Genomic DNA, 11,644 nt, shown 5'->3' on the forward strand with positions numbered 1-11,644 from the left:
CCAGAACAAAGCTTAACCTCAAGGGATCCAAATGAAACACCTAGATACCTAGATTGACAAGATTTTAAAGATTATCTCTAGAATGGAGCTAAACCTTAAGGGATCCAAAGAAAACACCTAGATAAATAGATTGATAAGCTTTTAAAGATTATCTCCAGAACAAAGCTTAACCTTAAAGGATCTAGATAGAACACCTAGATACCTAGATTGATAAGCTTTAAAAGATTATCTCTAGAATGAAGCTTAACCTTAAGAGATCCAGATAGAACACCTAGATGCCAAAATGTGATGAGATTGGTTTCAAAATTGATGATATGGAGACCAATTGATAAGCTTTTAAAGATTATCTCCAAAACAAAGCTTAATCTTAAGGGATGCAGGTAGAACACCTAGATACCTAAGTTAATATGCTTTTAAAGATTATCTCTAGAATGGAGCTTAACCTTAAGGGATCTAGAAAAAACACCTAGATACCTAGATTGATAAGCTTTTAAAGATTATCTCCAGAATGGAGCTTAATCTTTAGGAATCCAAATAGAACACCTAGATACCTAAGTTGATAAGCTTTTAAAGATTATCTCCAAAACAAAGCTTAATCTTAAGGAATCAAAATAGAACACCTAGATACCTGACCATCAAACTCTAACAAAGACTGCTATAAGATGTGGTCAGCTGATAAAAGGATGAGTTAGATGAAAAATGATGCCAGATAGAGGGGAACAAGATGCCCCAAGTGATGAGATGCCCCTAGTGATGAAGGCATAAACTGGGAACAAGATGCCCTAAGTGATGAAGATTCAAATTGAGTTGAAACTTAGTTTGAATGATATAATTATCTTGCCCCCTCGAGAGTGAAATTGAAAGATGACACACCAAAAATATGATATAAAGTAGTGTAGCAAGAGATACAAAAGAAATCTATAAGTGAAAATATTATAGAGGAGTGCAGAACAATCAGGAGAAAATTTTGATTTGATTTGAAGTGATTTTGAGGTCTAGAAGACCAAGTTTAATGAAAGGTTGACTAGATTTGACCATAGTTGACTTTTCCCAAGAAAATTCAAGATTTTTGACGAAAATGCAATGTGAAAAGATGCCAAAATTCAGAAAGTATCAAAATAATTAGATTGCACAAGCATTTGATCATGTCGGTCCCAAAATTTTAAAATGCAATTTGAGCTATTTAAGTGTGTCAGATTTCAAATTAGATCCCGAAAATGGATTTAGAGCAGTCAAATTAGCTAGGGGTGATTTTTGCACAAATTAGAGCATGTTAAAAAATTATATCAAAACCTATATAAGAGCCCAAAGGGTCATTTTCAAATCATTTGCACTTTTTTCTTTAGTTAATAGGAGAGCTATGATGTAGAAATGGTGGTTCCCATGTCTTCTCATCATTTCAAGCACTCTTGTCGATGCAACCAATTGACGAACTATGGACCTTCAGTGAGTAGTCAATAGCCTTGCCTCACACTTAATTTTTCACACATTTCTAAGTGTTTTAGCACATTTTTAGGGTCTATTGAAGTTTGTGTCATCAATCTTCATGTGGGAATCTCGTTCTTTGGGTGGGCTCGATCTCTTTTCATGCAAAGATTCAACATGTTGTTGTTTCTGCATGTGGGGCAGTGAGGTTTCTTGCGAGGAAGATACCCACCTTTCACATGAAAAGTGCCAATATTTAGGTGTATTTTGCTAGTTAGCTAGTTCTTCCTCGTGCGAGGACTTTCTTTCTCATGTGAAGATGTGAAATCTTGTGTGAGAAAGTGCATTTTAGCAAAAAAATCTAGTGTCATTCATGAAATTTAAAGTGGAATTTTAATGTTTCATTGCAAATTTGAATTTTTTGTTTTTGTCGTGTTTACCTGTCGAGTGGATACTGACTGTTTGCATGTTGTTGTTGGTCGTATGTGTAGGTTATCTTCGATGATATCGAATTTAGGTCCCACTACCTGCAATATGGGGCTCTGTTATGGAGCCTTGATGCCACCGACATGGCACATATAGACAAGTTAGGATTATCACATTTATGCTGGATCCTAGTAATGCTGGTGAATCATGGCTTGTTGATAGCATTGGTGGAGCATTTCCATTTAGAGATGAACACATTCCATTTTCCCTATGGGGAGATGACTGTCACTCCAGAGAATGTATATAGGATCCTACACATACGCTTCCATGGGCTAAGTGTGGTTTATGACACCGTACTGAGAGTGGGCACAGAGGCACTATGGGCCATTTTCTAGCAGAATTTGATCATGGGATGGGCCATCACATAGGACAAGCTTTTCCATACTTACAGTCCCACTCATAGGTTGGCCTCATTTTTGGCGATCTTCATTAGCTATTTCATGGTGCTTGATAGAGGGTAGCATAGATTGGAGTGTGGGTGGGGTTAAATGCTCAAGAGGATGCTGGATACACTAGAGAGATTTGGATAGGGTCAGTGTATGCTTGCTCATATGTTCCATGAGATGCATGAGATTATTTACCATGAGCAGAGGAGCATGGCCATTGGAGTATATGTATTGTAGATTTGGACATGGAAGCATATGCCAGTGACATGACCCATTTTTGAGGGTGAGAGGCAACCTACAAAGCCTTATATCTATAGGTAGAGAGGCTAGCTTACCTAGATAGCTCCAAGGAAGATTGAGTAGTGGAGGGCCCATCTCAATGACCCAGTATCCATCATATGGTAGCCTTGGAGAGAGATTGAGGACTGGGATAACACACCCTAGGAGTTGAGTCACATGTTTGTGTCATGACCACTAATAGGCTGATCCACACAAATAGTAGAGAGATTCCCTCTCACACACATGTGGCATTAGTATGGGCAGCTACAGGATATCTCACAAGAGTACTGCTCCTATGCGTGGCTGGTGAAGGATTTGTGCCAGGGATGATCTCAGAAGTTAGATCTAGGGAGATCCATGATCACAATGGGATTACCTACCAGTAGTGGTAGATGCCAAGATGACGCCAGCCTATCAGGCATACTTTGTTAGCCATCCCTTCCCTTGTTTTATAGATCCAGTGGGTATGGAAGCTCTTGAACTATAGGGATAACATCAGAAACCACCATAATAGCCACCACAACAACCACCATAGGGGCCAAAACAGGTGAGAAACTGAGTCTAATAGGTGCAGATCTTGCCTCGGTAGATGGGGATAGATCTAGGTGTAGGTGGTAGTGGGACAGATCAGAGTCAGTGGTAGAGACTCCGCACTAAGGAGCAACAACTAGTCGAGTAGTAGGCTGAGTAGTTTGATGAGGAGATGCAAAACTAGCCTATTGCCGAGCCTCAAGATGCTTTAAGGAGGGCTAGAGAGTGGATATGATAGGCCTCTTGATAGTTAGGAGAGCTACAAATCCAAGTAGTTGTGAGGGATACCTGGATAGTTGAGTAGGATCATGAGATTTGTGGGTTGCAAAAGTAGTTAGAGGAAATTGAGAGGAGAGGAGAGCAACAACAAGACAAGATCCAATTGTAGATGGTGAGAGTTGCATATTACTTTGTGGCTTATTTTGCAGTTGTCCTAGACAAGGCAGAGTAGGTGCCTTGATTTTCATAGTATGCATGAGATTCAAGAAGTGCCTGGCCAACTGCGAGACCAGATATGCCTTTGCCACCACCTCCTCCTCCTCCTCCTCCTCCAATAGGTGAGGGAGCAGGAGAGAGCTAGATTGATTTTTCTCCAAGTTTTGACCTGGCTATGTATCCATTGGTGTGCCAACACCCTTTTGCATCATTTTTGATCAATAGAACTCGAGTAGCACCCAATTTTCTGCACTAATGTATTCTTTTGATAATGATATATATATATATATATATTTTGAGTTGAGTATCATGTGCATGTGTCATTGTTTGTCTTTTAACTTTGATGTACAAAAGATGTTTATGTTGTGGTTATGAAATGCAAATATGACGTGCTGTATGAATGTATTATAGACAAGATGGATTATGAAATTATGTATAAAATGCAAATGTGAATGGACTGAAATCTCATGTTGTATTCCATGTTTTTTTTGTCAATGACAGGTGTTTCATTGAGGAGTGAGAGGTCAAACCAAGAACCAAGTGCTTGAGCAACTGTGAAGAAATATGATACTTTGAAGAGACTAACAATACCTCATCAAAAAGATGTAAGTGAATTAACCATCGAACCATGCATTTATGCAATGCAACCCTATGCTAGATGCAACCCTAGGTCTGGTTACCAAGCTTCAACATTATCATTATTGAGCATATAGGGAAACCCCATATGTCATACAATTCCCACTGACATTACAAATATGAATAGGATGTTCACTTAGTAGGATGAGTATCAGTATTTACTGTAGCATGAAGAGTTCACTCCAACAAGCAAGGAGAAGAACCAAACTCACTGATTTATCCACATAAAAGGAGTTGAGGTACACACGACCATCCAATATGAGATGGAGGCTCTTATAGTGGACACCCCTCTTATATGGATGCTTCATATTATTTGGAACTAAACCAAAAACAAAAAGAAAAGAAAAGATCATGCCCCTAGTCCTTGCTTCTCTAGTCGAAAAGGACATCATCGAGTTGCTCAAAGAGACATGATAAAGAAAAAAATGAAACAAACAAAGAAAATCTCAACTTATCCCAAACAAATTTATCAATTTTGAGTTTGGTGTTTTTGTGTTATAGGATTGATGTCAAGTGTCAATGTTCAGAACATGTTTGAAAGAAATCTCTTCAATAGGGTGACAATAGTAGATAAACATAGTAAGAAAGATTGGTGATTGAAGTCAAAGAGGAATCTTCAATGTGAAGAACCTGAGTAGGACTTAGCATTAGTAGATAGACACAGTTAGAATGACAGGTGACTGACATGAGAGAAATCTTCCATGAGAGGAATTTTAGAAGTGATACAATTGATAGTAGGCAGACATAGTTGGAACAACTAGTGACTGTCGTGAAAGAGATTCTATGAGGAGAACCTTGAACAAGAGTGACATTACTGACAATAGGTAGACACAGTTAGAACAACTGGTGACTATTACGAAAGAGATTATATGAGGAGAATCTCAAAAAAGAGTGACACTAGCGACAATAGGCAGACACAGTTAGAAAAACTAGTGATTGTTAGAAAAGAGATTCTATAAGGAGAATCTTGAAAAAGAGTGACACTAGCAACAGTAGGTAGATGTAGTGAGAATAACTGATGACTGTTGTAAAAGAGATTCTATGACATTGTAGGGTGTTGCCCCCAATTTTTTGACAAGGTTCAATCCATGGATACATGAGTGAAAATAAGCAAAGCAAAGTTGGAAAGCAACTATACATGAGCCAGAAGATGTGCCGCAAGATATAGCATTGGGAACAAGAGGTGCCTATTTACCAAGTTTTCACTTTCTTGGCAGAGATTCCTTTTTATTTTTGCTAACATGATGCCTGTTTGCTAGGTCATCAATGACACTTTTTTTTTTTTTCATTTTTTTTTGAATTTTTTCATTGGTATTACCAAGGCACATATTGCTAGGTTTTCACCAAGATAATGATTTTTTTTTCAGGACTTTTTTGCAAATTTTTAGATTTTTTTTTTAGGACATTTAAGTATATAAAGAGAACCTCTAAGATCAAATCAACTATAGGACTACTTCAGGTGGAGAGTGTTGATGGGCTCCCTGAGCACCTCTCCCTTGGCTGTAGAAAGCTAGTAAGCACTAGATCTGTACACTATAGTGACTATGTAAGGACCAAGCCAGTTGAGTTTGAACTTCCCTAAGTCATGTGGTTTAACTTTCTTATTGTAGCTTCTGGTCATATGCTACTGATAAGCTCAAAGATGATCGCACGCCACTTGCCGATGTTCATCTAACAACACTAGCTCTTGTAGTTGAGATATTCTATAATCTTCATCAGTAATGAGGCCCTTCATGGAGATTATTAGAGTGGGGATCTCAACCTCAATTGGAAGCACAACATCTACTCCATAGACCAAAGCAAAGGGTGTTGTACCTATTGGAGTTCTGATACTTGTTTTGTATGGCCATAAAGCTAGGTTAATATGGAGTGCCAGTCCCTCCTAGATTTACTAATTATGTGATGAAAGATCTTGAGGATTGCCTTGTTGGATGCCTTTTCTTGACCATTACCCTAGGGATAAGAGATAGAAGACCAATGTTGCATTATTCTAAACTTTTTACGTAGCTCCTTAAGATCTTTGTTTTTGAACTGTCCTCCATTGTTAGTAATAATGGAGGAAGGTACACAATACCTACATATGATATAGTTGGTGATAAATAGAGCTATAGTTTTTCCATTTGCTATTGAGAGAGGTATTGCCTCTACCCACTTTGTGAAGTAATCTATAGTTGTAATAATGAACTTATGCCCATTAGAGGAAGATGAGTGAGTTTGACCTACAAGATCAAAGATCCATTATTGGAATGGCCACAATGTGATAGATGGAATTAGCTCCCTAGCTGGAGCATGAATCAAATTCCCATGGAGCTGACATTGTTTGCAAGACTTGGCATACTTGATTGCCTCTTGCTCCATATTTGGCCAATTGTAACCATCTCTAATAAGTTTACGAGCTAGTGTCAAGCTATTTGAGTGAGATCCACAAATGCCCTCATGGACGTCGATTAATGCACATTTAGATTCTTCAGATTCTAGACACCTAAGGAGTGTTCCATCAAGACATCTCCTAAACAAGTTGATAGCAATAATGACATATTGTGAAGCATTATGAATAAGGTGATGTTTTTCATTCCAGGTTAGACGTTCAGAATGGTTTGGTCATGCAAATAGGAGTATATGTGGTGGTAGTGAGATGAATCTTGTCCTACAATAGAATAGATCATCCTAGATTTAAGGGTATCATAAATAGGGTAGAGTAACATTTCCACTAGGAACTCATGTCAAAGATCATTTTTTGGCATCTGTAGCAAAGAGGCTAGAGTAGCCATGTCATCAACCACTTTGTTGTTTGCTTGAGGAATTTTCTAAAAAGTGATATGAGCAAAGTATTTCTTCATGTCATCAACCATGCATTTGTAAGGGATCAATTTCTCATCCTTTTTTTGATATACATTGTTAACCTAGTTGATTATGAGTTGAGAGTCCCTAAAAAATGTTTAGTTGATCTACTCTCCATTCAACTGCAATTTTCATGCCATTAATCAAAGCCTCATATTCTACAATGCTGTTGGTACAAGAAATATAATCTTGTATGTGTTGGGTAGTGAGTATCTCTATGGGGTAATGAATAGTAATCCAACATCAGATCCCTATTGTGTGAAGGAACCATCAAAGAACATCACCCAAGTTTGGCATGTGAGTGTCATAATTGATTCATCAGGAAAATCAATGTTTAGTGGGAGAAGACTTTGCATTGGTGCATCCGCTAGCTGATCAACAATCACTTGTCCCTTGATAGCCTTTTGTTCAACATACTGGATGTCAAACTCACTTAATATCCTGACCCACTTAGCCAATCTTCTTGTTAGAGCTGTGTTACTGAGTAAGTAATTTAGTGGATCAATTTTAGCCACTAGCCATGTAGTATGAGCAAGCATGTAGTGTCTCAACTTTTGGGAAGCAAAGACAACTGCCAAGAAAGCTTTCTCAATGATACTATAATTCATCTCATAAGAGATCAATGTATGACTTAGATAGTAAATATCCCTTTCCTTGTTGTTTTGGTCTTCTTGAGCTAACAAGATACCCAAAGATGTCTCTATTTCTGAGATGTAAAAAATCAAAGGCTTCCCATAGACAGGAGACACCAAGATTGGTGGATTAGCAAGATATTTTTTTATCTATGTCAAGATTTTCTTGCAATCTTGACTCTAGTTATATTTCACACCTTTATATAGAGTCTTGGTAAAAGGTTGTGATCTATCCGCGAGCTGTGAGATGAATCTATGAATAGATTGAAGTCTTCCTTGTAAGCCTCTCATCTAACTAATATTATGGGGTGGCGGCATATGCATAATTGCTTGGACTTTCTTTGGATCCACCTCGATTCCCTTTGTAGACATAATATATCCTAGTAGTCTCCCCGATGTTATGCCAAATGCACATTTCTTAGGATTAAGCCTTAGACTAAATTTTTCCATGCGATCTAGGATAGGTCCCAAATCTTGAAGATGAGTATTGCATTTTGTGCTATTGACCAAGGTATCATCCGCATAGTCCTCCATGGTCTTATGCATCATATCATGGAAAATTATAGTGATTGCTCTCTAATATGTAGCACCAGCATTTTTAAAGCCAAATGACATCACGTTCCAACAGAAGGTTCCCCATGCACAAGTAAAAGCAGTCTTTTCCTGATCTTCTGGTGCAATTTTGATCTAATTATAACTAGAAAAACTGTCCATGAGTGAGTACATCTCATATCCTTCTATCATGTCCACTATCATATCAATGTTAGGAAGTGGAAAATCATCTTTAGGACATGTTAGGTTGAGATCATGAAAGTCAATACAAACTTTGATAGATTTATCATGCTTGGATACTGGAAAATGTTTGATATCCATTTAGCATAATCAATAGCATAGATGAAACTAGCTTTTAGAAGTTTCTCCAATTTAGCTTTGATGAGCAATGGAACATGAGGATGCATTTTCCTAAGTTTCTGCTTGACTAGTTTAACACCTGGTGCGATGGACAAGTGATGCATAATGAGGTTTAGGATCTAACCTTGGTATGTCTAAATATGTCCATGCGAAGTTTATCTTTTTCTCTTAGAAGAATGAAATGAACTCCTCTTTTTCCTTTGGGGATAGTGACCGTGCAAGATGTATCATGTGAGGATGTTCTTTTGTCAGCTCTATCAACACTAACAATCTTTCCTAAAAATGACTAGGAAGCACATCAAATATCTCATCTGCAGGCACCTCAGAGAGGTTTTCACCCTTGGATACATCTTTTATTTTTACTTTTTAAGGTTTTGACACTGCCATAATATGGTTTTCACCCTTAGACCTTCTATTTTTTTCTTTTGATTGTATGACTGAGATATTTGATGTCAGCTTCAGTCATATTGATGCTTTGTTCACTGGTGGAAGATGTTACTGGTTTGATAGCATTTAAGTAGCAGGCAAGAACATAGTCATTTTGGAATGTAGGGACTTCACTAGATAAATTGGAATTCCAATCTTTAAGCTTAGGATATGTGAATGAAAGAGTAGTGGTAGGTTTGATTGCATTCATGGTATAATCATTAAATACTTGGACAAGAAATTTGAGGCTTAGAGCAGCTTCGTCCATAGGCATGTTTGGATGCCTTTGAGTACTAACATCATCAACCAAAGATTCGAGGACACTAGTTGGATTAGACTCATCTGACCTAACCCTAGACATTTCACGTACTTTGAGTTGGTTTTCATAGACATGAACTTGATCTATGTCTTTATTTGTAGTTACTTCTGAGAGAGTCAAATTCATATTCCTTAGACTTAGTGCTACCTAGCGATAGACTGTAGAATTCCCCAATAGTGATAGGGACATACTCTCCTTCATCATTTGGATTTTTGCATAGGTACTCAATGCTTAACACCTAACTAGACTCTCCTTGTTCTAAATGAGCATGATGTGAATTAGTAGTGTCCTTAGAAGAATCACTAGTACCATCCATAGTGCTGACACATGGCACAAAGTCATCAGGTTCAGCAAAGAATTTAGCAAGATCATGAGGAATAAGATAAGGATAGGAATCCTTATCATCAATATTATCTTCTTGATCATAAAACTCAACTTGTGACTCATACTCTCAGGTTTTGGTATGGATTTATTAATCCCTAAATGGAAAAGAACCTTCTTAAAGCCTAGACCAGATGTATCTCTATTTCTTCAAGCTATTGCTTTATCAGGATCAACCAGATCATTGTTGTTGCATCCAATAGGACCAACTCCCTTATAGCCAAAGCTTTTCATGAGTCTAAGACCAGGTTCATATTTTTTAGGAGTGATCTCATGAGTTTATTCTGTGAAGTCAACTAGAGTCTCCTCTTTGTAAAGCCACACAACAATGGCTCTATTTTCACTTTCATCCTCTAGAGGGACTATAGCCTTGAAAAAAGTACCATTATACTTGGTTTGAGGTGTTAACACAAATGGCTTCTTTTCCTCTGATGGTCTCCCATAATGACAGGGAGACTCAGGAAGAGATGTTAATGAAAGCACTGGTTCTATGTGATATTCACCCATTCTAGTTTCTTTCAGCTAGAGTGACTGTTCAATTTGCTTTAGCTTGTCATCATGATAGTCAAAAGATTCCCTATTAGTAGGTACAAATTTTTTAGCAACTTTTAGCATGTTACAGGTATAGCTAGTACTTGTAGGGATAGTAACTTTAGAGTTATGAAATGGGAATTTGATGCATTGATGATAAGTGGATGGTACAACACGCATCTCATGTATCTATGGTCTTCCTAGTAGAATATTATAAGCCAAGGGAATATCAAGGACCTGACAAGTGACATCCCTTTCTATAGGACCAACATGGAGGGGCAACACCACAAGACCTAGAGACTTTTGCTCGACTTTGTCATATGCTTTGACAGTGATCTTGCAATGAGGATCAATAGACTCCTCATAATAGTCTAATTGTCTAAGTAGAACAACAGAGACAATGTTCAACCTAGCTCCATTATCAATGAGTACCCGACGGATACATGTTTGATGCATCATGACCTTAATGTGTAGAGGTTAATTGTGTGGGTGATTTAATGAATTATCATCCTCCTTAGAGAAGGACATATATTAAGGCAAGGTCAAATGACCTACCATAGATTGGAATCACTCAAGATCAAGATCTTGAGGGACATTTTCCTTAGTGAGGGCTTTGTCAAGAATCTACCTATGAGCAGGCAAGATTTTAAGTAGCTTAAAGATTGTGATTTGAGCATTAGTTCGTTTTAACTAATCAAGAACACTATAGCTAGTGGATGCCAAATTTGTTGCAAGTTTTGCACCTTTTCTAGATGGACTAACAAAGGTTTTATCTTTGTGCTGTTCAAGATTAGAAGTAGAAGGCATAGGGCCTTTGAGTACCAACTTGGCATGAGAATGTGTAACAATGTTGGCAAAGTATTAGCAAAGATTCATTGTCAAATGTGTCTGAAGTAGAGCCCTTCAAGATGAATGGTGTCTTTGGTTTATTATTAGCTTGCTTGCTCTTGATGGTAATAATGTCATAGTACTCAAAATCCATAGGTTCAACCATGTTGATAACATTATCATCATTAGAGTATGTATAGTTGACCTTGTTGTTAGGTTTTGGTTTTGAGCTCTCTCCTTTTTCATAAGATAGGAAGGGATCCTTGAAAGCCTTGTGATCTAAGTTCTTGTTATGTCTGTTCACCACAATGTCACCATCAACAATCAAGTCCTAGACTTTGTGATGCAAGTTTATGTAGTTGCTAGTTTTGTGACTCTTTTTTTGGTGGTATTCATAGAATGCGATTTCATTCCACCATGGTGGCCGTGGTTGCAGATCGTAAGGACAAGAGTTGTCCAATGGTGAAATGAGCTTATTTTGTAGCAAGGTCTTATAAACCACGTCCAAAGGTTCACCAAGAGGTGTATACTCTCATTTAGGTCATATAGCCCATGAGTTTCTCAGTTTATTTTTGGATGTCTTGTTGTTAGGAGGA

The sequence above is a fragment of the Cupressus sempervirens genome, chromosome 10 (assembly GCF_028749045.1).
Source record: "Cupressus sempervirens isolate cs-2001-9-10 chromosome 10, ASM2874904v1, whole genome shotgun sequence".
Classification (NCBI taxonomy): domain Eukaryota; kingdom Viridiplantae; phylum Streptophyta; class Pinopsida; order Cupressales; family Cupressaceae; genus Cupressus; species Cupressus sempervirens.